This window comes from Sceloporus undulatus, chromosome 1, assembly GCF_019175285.1.
Source record: "Sceloporus undulatus isolate JIND9_A2432 ecotype Alabama chromosome 1, SceUnd_v1.1, whole genome shotgun sequence".
NCBI classification, from domain to species: Eukaryota; Metazoa; Chordata; class Lepidosauria; order Squamata; family Phrynosomatidae; genus Sceloporus; species Sceloporus undulatus.
The window spans coordinates 215,816,984-215,831,881 of NC_056522.1; positions in this window are offsets into that span (position 1 = coordinate 215,816,984).

A 14,898-nucleotide genomic window follows, 5' to 3' on the forward strand; every position below is an offset into this window, starting at 1 on the left:
TTCAAGCAACTAGATTATGGATTAGTTTTATATCTACCAACCTCAGTTTTGCTATGGGCAAAATTTATTTTTATTGCAGGAGTCTCCCTTCCATATGTACACACACACACACACACAGAGAGAGAGAGAGAGAGAGAGAGAGACTCAAATCACACGCATTAGTGGACAGAGGGCTTCCCATTTTTGATGACTATAATAGCCCAAAAAACTACTTTGAGACTGTAATCCTATACTCACTTATCTGGAAGTGTGCCCCCCCCCCCAGCTCAATAGGTATTATTTCTAACATTGAAAAATAGAGGGGAGCCTTGCTATCCACTGAGATTTGGTTCCAGGACCATCCATGGATCCCAAAATCCATGGATGTTCAAATACCATTAAATACAATTGCTTAGTAAAATAATACCTTCCATATAAAATGGCAAAATTAAGCTTTGCTTTTTAGAATTTAGATATTTTTGAATATTTTCAAGCTGTGGATAAAGAATATGTGGATACTGAAAGCAACTGTAGCTGACTGTACTAGCTGTCAGTCTCTGTCTAACAGCAGGATTGCCAGCCTCTGCTTTCTACCCAAGGTCTGTGATCAGTATTTACTCCCAAATAGAAAGGAGAGGAGTGTGTGTGTAAATGTTAAGAGGAGAGTTTTCCCATATGCCAAAAAAGTCAACCGATTATCATGAACAAATCATATTCGTCAAGGAGGCTGCCTTGGCAGAGGCTGAGTTTCTTTGCCAGTGGCTGCCTGATTTCTTGAAAGTGCCATATACATGGCTACAGACTACAGAGGCTACCACACATTCTAGGATGTTTTTATGCAGGTATTTCAGTTTCTTCTTAAAATTTGCCAAGAGGACCCCATTAAACACATTGTAAACTTCCCATGTTAAAATCATAGACACTCCCTCTCACACACAATAAATTCTGGCTTCCATCCTTTTCAGCAAAAGCCACAGCAGCCTCTCAAGCAGCATAACCTTTTTGCAAGCTGCAGATCAGAACTTCCTGGTTTTTATACCTCTTGTTTTGACTACAGAACCTTTGTAAATAACAGGGGACAGAAGGAAATAAGAGGTTTTCAAGTAAGTCGGCAAATAGTGGGAGAAAGAAGTTGGCAGAATGAGCTTTCATAGGAGTTTATCGCATAAAGGAGATCGGGAATTTATCCCATGAATATCCCAGAAAAATCACATAATTATGTGAAATGATTTCACACAACATTGCACAAAACCCGCCATTAAAGTGGTCACAAAGAAGCATTAACACGCAACTTTTTACTTTGGGGATTTCAGTGACAATGCATTTCCAATATCACTTTATTTGTGCAATTGCATGTGATAACCATTCATGCAATTACTCACCATTTTTGCTTTATTTGCAGGATGCTTTAAATGTGCTTTAATCTCTCTTTAATGCCAAAATTAGCCCCAGTGTGAAAAACTCCATAGACAAGAAGTAGACTTAAGTACTGTATATGAAAGTTCCTGCTGCCAACTTCTTTCTTTCAGTTAATCTCAAAGGTGCTACAAGATCTCTCTACATACCGATTTTACAGGTCAACACAGCTATGTCTTTGAATTCAGTAAATAGTGGGTTATTGATGCTTAAAATAAAAAATAGGTCTGACATGGAAGTTTTTATAAGGCACTATAGTAATCATTTGACCTCCCTCATTCTATCTCCATTTAAGAAGCTGTAACACATCTAGTTGTTGATGTCATTTCTGTTAGCAAATATGAACGCTGGTGATGTTAATCATCACTGAATAGAAGAGAAACGTACTTGGTGGTGTTGGAGGCAGAATCTAGTATCTCTAGTTACATTACTAGGGTGGGAGGGAGAAAAGATAAAGTCTTCAGAATATGTGTTTACTAGCTGAAGGAATGAGAAGCATTGTGGTTTACTGGTTTGAGATTTGGACTGCGGCTCTAGAGACCAGGGTTCGATTGCCAGCTTGGCCATGAAACCACAGGATGACCTTGGGCAAGTCACATTCTCTCATCCTAAGGGGAAGGCAATGACAAACCTCATCTCAACAAATCTTGCCAAGAAAATCCCATGATAGGGTTGCCATAATTCGGAAATGATTTGAAGGCAAACAACAACAACAATTGAGAAAACAGAAGAATACTAAATAGAAAGAAGGAACGTTCCTGGAAATTAGACTTAGCTATCTCCAGCTGTATTGCTCTCTAGTGGTACTTAATGATTTTTGCCAGTGTTGTGCCTTCACTTCTAATCATTTTGAGTCATCATCCATTGTGACATTAGATCATGTCTGCAAACTTCTTGGTCACTCAAATATTTTAGGCCAGTTGTGGTTAAAAAGTAACAGGGGATTGATCAACGGATGTGCTGCAAGCATAGTAAATGCACCCAAAATGGGGGTGGGTGGGTTATAGACATGTCATGCTTAAATCAGAAAGCATTGAAAGCAGTGAATATTAAATGTGCACTGCAAATATATGCTTTATGTCATTTTCCTTATTCGAGCAAGATTCATGCTCTGTCTGCTTATTTCATTTAAACAAAACAGGGCTCTGATTTGTCAGGATTTCAGCCTACATAGGGAACTTTTGGCTCTCTAGAGTTTATGCAGTTCAACTTCCCTCATTCTTGATTGTTAGCCATGCTAGCTGGACTTCTAGGAGTTGAAGGGTCATCTACACTGGTTAGAATATGCCAGGCTGCAGAGCTGCCCAGGATTCCCACACTCTGTAATGACACGTTGTAGCTGTCTACACACATGTCCCCACTGTGTTGCCTGGCACTGCTGTCGCTGCTGGCACAAGTCATCCCACCTGAGGTCACAATGATGTGGGTAACCCAGCATCAATTACATGGCTGGATTCTCATGACAAGGGGGATAACATGTGTAGACATCCACCCTGCAAAATCAGAGCAAGATTGCAAGTGTTTTTTAAAACCAGTTTAAGGGAGGGAGAGCCAGTATTCAATGAGTAAATTAGCCTCATTGTGGGGGTTATAGACAGCCCATTGTAAGAGGGTGTTCACCCGCCCCTTTATTCCCGGGTTTAATCGGGGCCTAGTTGCTAGAACGGCAGCGGTGAGAGCCTGATCCATCCGCTTTTCAGGCTGCAGGAAAGTCAGCAAAACGCAGCTTCCCCACAGCTTGAAAAAGGGTTTGTCCCTGGGTTCAAGCACACAAGGACACCACCGCGGCTGGCGGGGAGGGAGAAGGAGAAAGGGGCCGCTTGGCCCTTTCTCCATTGCTTCGCTATGGGCGCAGCCATCTGAAGAACTGCGCAGTTGAAGCAAAGCGACGCGCAAACCAGGAAGCTCCTTCTGGTCGCGGGAAGGGCGCCCTATGTGTGCCTGTGCGAGAGTGTGGACGTCATGTCCGTGCCGCCTGTGTAGAGGCGGCGCGTGCGTGGACGTCTCATGACGGCGGCCGTCTAGAACGGCTGCCGTCATTTTTTACGCGCAGAGTCGCGTATTAGGTTAGGGAGGTGGGAAGCACAGCACCTCCCTTAACCTCATACGCGCTCTGCGCGTACCTTAATGGGGGTTTGTAACCCGCTGTGAAACAAGTCCACACTTAAATCTGGGGATTGTGGTCCTGCAGTTCGATGAAGAAAGGTTGCCTATGGGGGCAGAGGCAAACGGCTTCATTTGGCAGTGTAGACGGGATCGTCGAGTAGTCTAAAAACCACCGGCAAGACCATACGTTCCCCATCCCCAGGTTATGTGGGAAAACACGGCGATGTGGTTGTTCGATCTCTTGTGTTTTCTATTCACAGTAATCCGAGGGCAGGGTGTTGTAAATAGCGAAATATGTTTATGAGTGATTTTTTGGGGGGAGTTCGTCAAAAAAAGGTGAATGGAGCAGTGTGGGGGAATGTCTTTTAAGTGTTGACGTGCTAAGGATAGGCATAGGAAAACTTCCTCCGTGGATGTCCCCATTGGATTGCTGTATCAACCAATTGTAGTTCGTCACAGGTGAGTGCTATCTTTAGGACTGCAGATGTTTATGGTTATTGACAAGCAGGACATATTAAGTAAGGTTTAGTCCCAGGGTTACTGTCTCTATAAAACACCAACACCCAAAAGAGGGGAAAAAAAACTTTGCTAATGCACATGTAGAGATCTTCGAGCAGCTGTGGAATTTCTTGCCAGATCAAGAACGTTTTAAGAAGCAAGCTTCAGAAACAAACGCTAACGGTTATTAACAGTGTGCTGTTATTTTGTAAGACTGAGTTTTGGAAAAGAACTTGTGGGCAGAAAACATAAAAGTAGTATTTGCAAGCTCCAAAAAAAATTTCTTTGCCATTTTTGCCTTAAATGTTGAAGTTGGTCTGCTTTTATTTATTTAAACAAACCATTCCCTCCACAACCAAATCCCAATTGTTGTGGGAAAAAAGGCCTAGTTTCACAAACCCAGCAAGGACTTCTCATGAGCCTTTGTTAGGTTATGGGGTGTTGGTTAAACATAAACAAAATGCTGTAGGTTTTTGTTTTTCTGATGGAGGAGCATCAAAGGACGCTTGTCTGAAACGTGAAAGGAAAGCCTCGAAAAAGCATTTGCAAATGCTCTTGGTATCATATTACTTGACCTGATGAAAAGGAATAAATGCTAAATAAACAAGTAGTAAATTTAAAACCTATGTTCAGTGGAGGCAAAATGTTAAGCAGGTCTCTTTCTTTGTCTTTCTAGCCTTGTTACAATCTGACTCATCTGCTAAATATGTTTCCTACTTTCAGAGAAATAGATTGTCTTTAATATTTTTTAAAAGGGTGAGCAGGGAAGCGTAATGAAAAACAGAAGGATAAAGTCAAACACAAACGTATCTTCAGTTACTTCTGGAATATATACCTTGAGCGCCTGAAGCAAACTAATTAGTATTAAAGAAAACTATGTGGGATTGTGGTAATGGAAAATAGAAAAGTTCTGAGAGCAGTTACTTTTATTTATTCCAAAGACTGCAAGAAAAATGTGGGGGAAAGAAGGAGAGCGGGGGGGGGGGAATCTGGCAGCATCTTTAATTGTTTTTTATTTTTGTATAAACTTTGTGGATAGGAACCCACTTCTTTGGATGCAGTATCAAGTAGCATTAAGGCCTCAGTCATAAAGCATATTTATTATACAGTTGTGGGAGTGGGACAGAATGTAACATGATTCAGAAAGAAGCAAATCATGACTCTTGCCCTACATTTTCAAGGGGCTGCATAAGGTGAAGGTCTTTCAGATCTCTACCGTGGTCAGTTAGTGTTGATGTGTGGAAGCAATAAATCTACTTACCAAGTCAGTTTCCCAGAGTTCAAAGCTCTCTATGAGAGGATTCCTTTTGTTATATGTGCAATAGCAAGGACCCTTGAACAGTATTAATCTATGTAGTGTGCCATGAACTAATTGTCCTTGTTCATACCTCTGTTAATGGAATGAATTTGTGAAAATGGATTGGAATTAGTGAAAATAATTCAGTTCAGTAGTTTCTCTTTCCAGTCTTCATTTGAGACTGCTTAACCATTTTCTTCTTCTTAAATTTGGAATGGATTACAATGTTTTACCTCTATACCTACGAAATTATTCCTGATGCAAAAACATGGAGGCTTCTTGAGAAATCCATTGTCCTCTGCCTACAAAGAGGCCCAGTGGCCTCACAGGAATTGAGACATATTGGATTGCAAGAGATGAGTCCTGTTGATATGCAAATGGACTTTACATTTTAAAGGAGGAGGAGCCAGCCTGCAAAATTTACCCTCCCCATACCATCTTAACTAAGGACAGAAACAACAAAATGCAGGCATCTTACTAACATCTCAATTTTTTCTCTTGTTTAGTTTGTAACATTTGCCTGATGAGGAAGCCAGTGGAGCTTCAAAAGCTTGCAACAAGTATATTGTGCATTTCAGCTGGCCAATAAAGGTATCACTGTTGGTGGATTTTTGTTTGAATTTGCTAAATGGCCAACACAGCTAACCCTGCATACAATCTTCATTTGCGATTGCCTTGTTCTAGGACTGCATTTTATAAATAACTTAGCCCCAGTACAGACTGGCACAAAGTGCCGGCCTGTGGGTGGAGTCATAGCAGAGTGTCCACATGCTGGATGCTGTGACTCCGACCCCTCATACCATGATGCTGCACACCGTTCTAAACAGCGCGCAGCATCATGGCATGACCCCGGCGCTGCATCTAGATGATGCAGTGCCAAAAGGGCCTCACAAAGCCATATCACGGCGGCTGTGATGCCCTTTCGAGGGCACAAAAAGGAGCTACATTTTGTGGCTCCTTTTTCCACCCTCCGGAGACCGGATCAGGGCCATGGCATGTGGTGACTGGGAGCCCAATCTGGCCAGTAAAGGGGCGGCTGTTTGTACAGCCCTTTACTGCGTTTTCCAGGAAGGCTGAAATGTTCTGCAACAAGTTTGGAGGTATTGCCATTTCTAATGTCAGATTTATGTCCACTAATCCTCTTACAGAGACAACAACTTGTAAGTCACTAACTCTCTGTCCAGGAAGGTTTCAATGTTCCGCGACTGGTTTGGGGGTATTGCCATTTATAATGTCAGATTTATATCCACTAATCCTCTTGCATAGAGGTTGTCCTGGGGGTTGTTCTCACTTACGATTTACAATGATTTAAAATACACTGGTTTCGGTAAAACCGATTCAAAATAACACGGGAGTTATCCCGCATTCCAAATCGCTTTTTTTCTTCGCTCTCATTTACCAACTGATTCGCTTTAAATGATCCGCTTTCATTCCTATTCAATAATGAATCGGTGTATATATAAACCGGTTTTAGCGTTATTTCGTTCGCATTCACCTTTTTTGGCTGTCAATCAAAGCAACGTCATCATGGCGTCACAATAATTCGGAGTAACATGCACCGATGTATCCTGTACCTGCGTTCCCACTACCTGACCATTTTTAATTTTTTTAAAAATTTCACGGGTTTTTTATAAAAGAGCCAATGAGGAGGCACTTAAAGTGCCTATGAGCCTAAGCTCTGAGTCCTGTAATTTCCAGTCTCTCTTACTTTTGTTATTCGTGGGGAAGGATGGTTGAGGAAGAGAGAAAACTGCCTCCCCAAAGCACTTCTGCTTGGCTGCCTTGGAGGAAAGACCCCAGAGAGGCTGGGGGAAGTTCCTCCAGCAAGCAGTCATCCTTCTGGCTTGGAGATTTGGGGAGTGATTTTTTTGGAGGGGCGGCAGCCAATGAAAATCGTCTGCATCCGAGGCTCTTCTGTTGCGTTGTCCTCTTCTGTGTCTCCCTATATTAACTGCCACAACTCAGTGCTAGGGAATCCTGGGAATGGTAGTTTATTATGGCACCAGCATTCTCTGGCAGAGGAGGATAAATGTCTCACAAACACAACAGTTTCCATAATTCCTTAGTACTGAGCCAGGGCAGGTTAAGGGGTCTCAAACTGTATTATTTCTACAGTGGGTTTTGAACTACAGATGAGGTTGTTTTCATAAATTAAAAAAGTTGTTACTTTATAATTTACCTTAGAAATACATACACACATACACACACACACACATTCATATGCGTATATATACATGCGTGCAAACACACACAAATATGTATGTGTGTATATACCTATATGTTTGTGTGTGTATGTGTTTATATATATATATATGCATGTGTGTGTGAGTATTCATATATAAACGTATCTCTATCTATCTATCTATCTATCTATCTATCTATCTATCTATCGTGTGTGTGTGTGTTTGGAAAATCAGATCTATGAGGAGAAGGCAGTGGCTTTTTACCAGAGAGGCACCTCAGAGATAATATAAGGATGATACTGAACACCATTGAATATTATCACATAAACAAAGATAAGATGCCAAAAAGTAGTTTGACAGGATTAGATGGAAATTTATATTTGAAGTTATGCAAAAGATGGGGATGGGGAAATATTTTTGGACTCGATTAAGCAAATTTATAAACAGAAAATACAAGGGCTAATAAATGGAGAAAAAACAACAAGTATAGACATTCGTAAAGGAACTCAACAAGGCTGTTCCCTTTCCCCCTTGTTGTTTATCATGATGTTAGAGGTTTTAAATAATTCGATTAGGACAAATGGAAGTATAAAAGGAATTAAAATCAAAGGGCATGAAACTAAATTAAGAGCTTATGCAGATGATATGGCCTTGATATTGGAAGAACTGTTAAAAAACATAGAATATATCTTGACAGAATTGAAAGAATTTGGACAAATATCAGGATTCAAAATACATAAATCTAAGACAGAGATGATAACAAAAACTTAAAAAATGAGGAGGAAGAAGAATTGACAAAAAGATCAGGTATACAAATCAAAGCAAAGTACCTGGGAGTTTGGCTGTCATATAAGAACTCCAATTTATATGAATATAATTACAAACCAGTGTGGCAAAAATGGTAATGATTTACGAAAATGAAATAAGTTAAATATATCTCTGCTAGGAAGAGTATCTGTTACAAAAATGAATATTTTGCCAAGACTGTTTTTTTATTTATGAACCTACCAATTGTGACAAATAATAGAGTCTTTTCAGAATGAAACAAAGAATTGGGACAATTTGTGAGGGGGGGGGGAAGAGCCAGATTTAATGGAAAATATTTTTTAAAGATATTAACAAAGAGGGTGGAGCTCTACCAGATATAAAACTGTGTGCTCAAGCTTGTGCTATGTTATGGATACAAAACTGGATAAAACTCAATGAAAGAGATGTATTAGATTTGGAAGCAGTAAAGCTAAAACAAGGCTGACATGCATACTTAGGATATAGCAAAGGTAAGAGCAATAGAAAATTTAAAAACCACACGATAAGAAAATCATTGATGCAAAACTGGAGCTCAGTTAAGGGAAAGATCTACAACGGGATTCCATTATGGATCTCAACACAGGAGGCTTTCTTTAAACATTGATATAATAGAGAAAATTGAATAGATTATAAATATTTATTGATAATAGAATCACAGGGAAAGATTAAAATAAGATCTAGAGAAGAATTGGAAATGATAGGAAAGAAAGTAAATTGGTTGGAATATCATCAGATTAAATCTAAATTTAAAGAGGATATGATGAAAGAAAAAAGTGAGATACAACAGAATCCTATGGATAAAATTATTTGGGATAAGAATGGAGGTAAAGTATCAAAAATATGTAAAATACTGTTACAAAAAGAATTAGAAACAGAAACCATAACCGATGTAATGGTGAAATGGGCACAAGAATTTGGTCATGTTATTTTATTTGAGAACTGGAGAAGGCCTGGGAACAATCAGGTAAATTTACAACAGCACAAGATCTGAAAGAAAATTATTTAAAAGTTGTTAATCGATGGTATCATACAACTTTAAGAATGGCCAAAATTTATAATTTACAGGATAAAAACTGTTGGATGTGTCATTTGGAAACTGGGTCATACTACCATGTTTGGTGCTCTTGCTCGGAAATAAAGAAATATTGGGTTAAAATACACAAAGCAATGGAACAAATTCTGACATAAAATTCCCAAGAGCCCCCGAGTTTTACCTTCTTAATATGGATAACCTGTTTATGGATAGATATAGAAAAAAGTCATTGGAGAATGGTGCTATATTTAATAACCGCTGCTAGAACTGTTTTGGCTAAATACTGGAAATCAGAAAAAAACACTGAAAATAGAAGAATGGATTGGAAAGATATTAGAATTAAAAGAGATGGACAAAATAATGGTTTGGAAAAATAATTAAAAAAAACAATAGAATACTCGGAAAAAGAATGGGAGCCTGTCTTAAAATATCTGAAAGATATATGGGGTGGGGGTGGGGGGTAGAATTACGCTGAACTGTAAGATATGTGTACTATTATTTGATCAGGATAAATTATACAGAGAAAATGTAAAATCTGGAAGCCAAGAGATGTACAGATAACGATATAAGACAAGATTATGTATGTATGGAATATATGAAATAAATAAAAACTATCTGGTAAAAAAAAGGTGTAATTTTTGTCCCCCTTATGTTCGCTTTATTTTCAGATTATTTCTGTTTTGCAGAAACGCATGTGAAAAGCCTCCTGCATTTGCAGGTTTTTTCCTACTTCTAAAATTCCATTTCTGAGCGGGATTTATCCAGCGTGATAAGGTCCCTACTTAGGGAATAGCCAGAAAGTGGATGCAGAACACACTAGAAAATGAGCGCAGGTGCCACAATGCCTGGGAGAGAAGGATGAAGCTCACCAAGTAAATATAAAGACCCCCTGGAGAGTATGCAGGTTACATCAACACATCAATTCAGCCTTGCAAATTGTAGCAAGCTGCTCTCTTCTAGCTGAGTTGCAGATGTGCATGCATCCATTTCCTCTTGCCTGCAGATGAGTTCCTCAAAGCTGGAGAATTTGAATCCTTGTCTCCCACCCGGAGATAACCCACAAAAACTGGAGACATGGTGCCAGGCCCTCAGATCTCGCAACACTAGTGTAAACAGATCTCCATCAACTCCTTCTCCTAAGGATTCCTTGCCACCACCCCAATCATTTTCACAGTATATCCCTACCCTCCAGAGCAGAATTTGAGGTCCTGCAGGATGACAAATGGAAGGTGAAAAAGAATTGCCCTTTCTGCTGATGGAAAATATTGCATCCATGGGAGGGGTTAATTGGATACAACCCAGTGTGTCAGTCACTTGGCCTTCTACAGAATTTAACTTGCTTCAGATTTTACTTCCTTTAATTAGAATTTGGCAGAGCCAGGTCTTCCACAGTCTGCAAACTGTTTATGTGGACAAAGAGGAACACATAACAAGAGTCCTAGCTATGTTCCTCAGAGCAAATTAATCATACTTTCTCTTCTCTAAGTCCCTTTCTCTCTTCTACGCCTAGTGGCTGTGATGCCAGTCTCCCCTTGGCTGTGTTCCCAGAGATGACGTGGTGCCAAAAGTCAATGCCGTAGAACCCAATTACCAAACTAATTATGCTTTTGCACCATCTCACTGAAAGCTGCTATTTCTGTCCCAAGACACTTTGACACAATTGCCCATATTCCGCTTTTTAAAATTGTGGTGATAGAGGAAGGATGTTCTGGACCTACTCTTTTTTCAATGGAAACACCAACAGTGAGAAGCCCCAAGAAAGGAGATTTTTGTATTCCCTACCCTCAATAATAGATTCCAGGAACAAAATAAATTAATATGTGCACAACTATGCAGTCTAGTTAAAATATGTCTGTCTTCAAATATATATCATCTCAGTAAAAAAAATCATACTATTTTTAAAAATACATTTTTGAATATGTGCATGCTCTCTCTCTTTCACACAAACACACACAGAGAGAGAGAGAGAGAGAGAGAGAGAGAGAGAGAGCTTTTTATCTTTTGCATAGTTAAAAAGAAGAAAGTATTCATGTACTCTTTCATTTTTTCTTTCATTTGCAAGAGAGAGGAGGCATACAATCACCATAGGCAGGAATTTTTTAAATGGTCAGTGCTACAGACATGCAATTGTCTACAAACTGAAAGGGTTTTGCTTGCTTTTGATATATGAAAAGATGGCTTGTTCTCATCTTTAGGCAAATACTGGCCTTTCATTCAACTTTGTTATTGTTGCATGGAGTTGAACTTAAGATGGAAGACTTTCTAAATAATTGCTGAACGTTACTGTTCCCCAAAACTTCAATTTTGGAATGAGTAACTCTCTCCTTCTGGAAAGGCTCATAAGATGACAGGCTTTTGAATTCAACATAGCTGAACTATCACTTGAAGTAAAACATCAAGTGTCACAGAGATAAACTGGAATGTGAAGAAAACAAACGAAGAGGCTCTTTCATAAAAAGAGAGAGAGAGAGAGAGAGAGAGAGAGAGAGAGACTTATTTCAGACAACGTAAAGAGAACAGCTCTTGCCCTCAGAGATCTGCCACCCTTTGAGATCAGCATATGGGGCCTTATTTCATGTCCCATCATTCAAGAAAGAAGGTCAGCAGGGAACAGCGTGGTAGTGCTTTTTCAGCTGTCATCCCACAATTGTGGAATGTCTTTCTGAGCAAGCTAAACCCAGCACAAACATATTATTGTTCTAAGATGTCAGTAGAATTCCCCCCCCCCCACCAAGGATAGAATACAAAAGTGAAAATCCCATACCCTGCAACATTTCACCAACAAAAGCAAGTCCACATAAAGCCAAGCAATGTCAGAGGGTGGTCAAACTGGTGAAAGTTATTGATGAGGAAGAACACACAAACTAAGAGAGGCTGCAGCAGTTTGCTTTTGCCTCAAATTAAAGAGCAAGAATCTGCTCCCTCCTATTCTCTTGCTGAGATATTTGAGTGAAAATTACCTTTGCATTCTGAGTTTGCAGCAACTGCATTAAGCAGGGGACAAAGGGGAAGGTGGAAAAAGGACAGCGAAACTGATATTTTAAAAGTAGCTGAAAAAGTGGGATGATGGAGAATTAATTGGGACTGTTCCTACCAAACTAGGATGGTTGAAGGGTATGACATTCACTGAATGAACCGCTTCCATGAGTAGACTTGACAGGGGAGAGGCTTTCCTGTCCATGGCAGGAAACCAGCCAGAGCAGATTGGAGGGGATGCAAAGAATTATGAAAAATAAATATTTCTTTCCCTGGCACTTCAGCACTAGTTGGGCTCAAGTCTTCAGAAATATCTTTTCAACAAAGAGAATGAGATGGATTCAACCAGTGCTTGGATTCAAGTACTCCCAGCAGGTAGCCATCTCTCCTCTTTTTGAAGATGTCCAGAGTACGAGACTCCACCACCTCTCTAGCAATTACTTCTGTTCCGAACTGCCCATACCATCCGGAGGTTCTTTCTAATATTCAATCTAGTTCTATCCTCTGAGGCTGCAGAGAACAAAGCTGCACCCATTGTAGCAGCCCTTGAAATGCTTAAAGAGTGTGATTGTGTCACCTCTCAGAATTATCTTCACCAAGGTGAACATGTCCATCTCCTTCTAGCTTTCCTCATATGTTTTGTTCTCCATACTCTACATCCAAGTGCACTCCCCTTTGGGAGCAATACTCCTTTTGTCCAAGGACATTTGCACGGATTGTCCAGCCATTCTCAACTTACTTGCTCATTCCTTCTTCCCGAAAATCCTAAAACCTGCCCAGGGATATGTTTCACCTTATAAAAGTGCCTGCCCAAGCACCTCCAATTTGGTCTCATTTGAGATTCAGACAGATATATCTCACATGACTCCTCAGCCTAAGCTGGCCATGCCACAAGTGTAAGGCAGCTGCTGAGCCATTTTCCATTTCACTGGATTCCTCGACTGGAGCTACTGTATATGTCTGGAATCAGTACGGTATTACCTTCTGCAAACCCCGTTAAGTCACTATCTGCTACTCCCCTGATCCAGGCCTTGGAGGTGGAGAAGAACTGCAGGCCCTCATCCCCTTCCCATCCACCACTCCCTTCTCCTATTGTGTCATGTCTTTTTAGATTGTAAGCCTGAGGGCAGGGAACTGTCTAATTAAAAAGATTTTATGTACAGCGCTGTGTAAATTTACAGCACTTTATAAATAAAGGTTAATAATAATAATAATAATAATAATAATAATAATAATAATTTAGTCTGTTTGTTAATCAAAATATCATGGGAGATCTTATCAGATGCTTTGATGAAATTCTGATAAATGACATCCACAGCATTCTTACCATATATTTAATTAGCATCAATTAAAATAAAGTTTTAAGGTTACTTTGGCAGGATTTATTCTTAACAAACCCCCACTGGCATCTACTACTCACTGCATTGTCATCAAGACACCTGAAAACAGACTTCTTTATAATCTGTTCTCATATTTCTTCTAGTTGACTGACAGGCCTGTAGTTCTCTGGATCTTCTTTTTTAACTTTTGTCAAGAGGTGGACAATGTTTGTTTGTTTCCTGTCCTCTGGCAACTCACCTGTTTCTCAAAAGTGATGACAAATGGTCCTGTGAGTACATCAGCAAATTCCTCCAGTGCTCCCCACTGATCCAGTTTGATTACTTATGTACATTTTTGTATAAGTGGATTTGTCTTTGACATATAATGCTATTCCCCTCCTTTTCTTCCCCATGTCTTCTTTTTTGAACAGATTATATTCTTCAATTGTTATATTCCAATCATGGGAGTCATCCCACCAAATCTCTGTTATACATATAAAGTCATATTTACATTCCTGCACTAGGACTTCAAGCTCATCTTGTTTGTTTCTAAAGCTCTGTACATGGGTATATAGCCATCTGAAATGTTGTTTGTTCTCATCATTTATTCTGGTGTGAGTTTTACTTTGGCTCCCATTCTCTCTCTCTCAGCTTTTTTTTCTCTAGAATTCACATTCTTTTCTTTAGAGCTATCTTCTGGACAGATGTTTAAACTGACATCTCCAGCCCCCCAAGGATTTAGTTTAAAACCCTCTTGATCAGATTCATCGTGCTTTTTCCAAAGACATTATTCTTCATCTTTGTGAGGTATAGCCCATCTGTAGCCAGTAGTTCTTCATCTAAGAGATGAAAATGCTGGTCCCAGAAGCCAAAACTTTTCTGTCAACACCATCTGCATAGCCAGTCATTCATTTGCAGTATTTTCCTGTCCTTTTGAAGTCCTTTGTCTTTCACTGGAAGAATTGATGGGAATATCACATGTGTCTCTAAACTCTACTTCCCTGCCCAGGGCTTCATAGTGAAACAGGTGTGGTTCCCCACCCATGTCACTTAGACTAAGGAACTGGAGTACCTTGCCACTTGTCAGCTAATTCTGGGCTTTTTATCAACTTTTCGTAACCCAATTTATGATAACATTTAAACCAGGCAGATCAGATTAACATCAACACTCAACTTAAGCAATTTCAAGTCTTGGAGTTCCAGGATATGTATGGAGTATGGAGACTCTTTTGGTACTCTATTATAAGTATCCATTTATATGTACATATACATGCATTCCCTTCA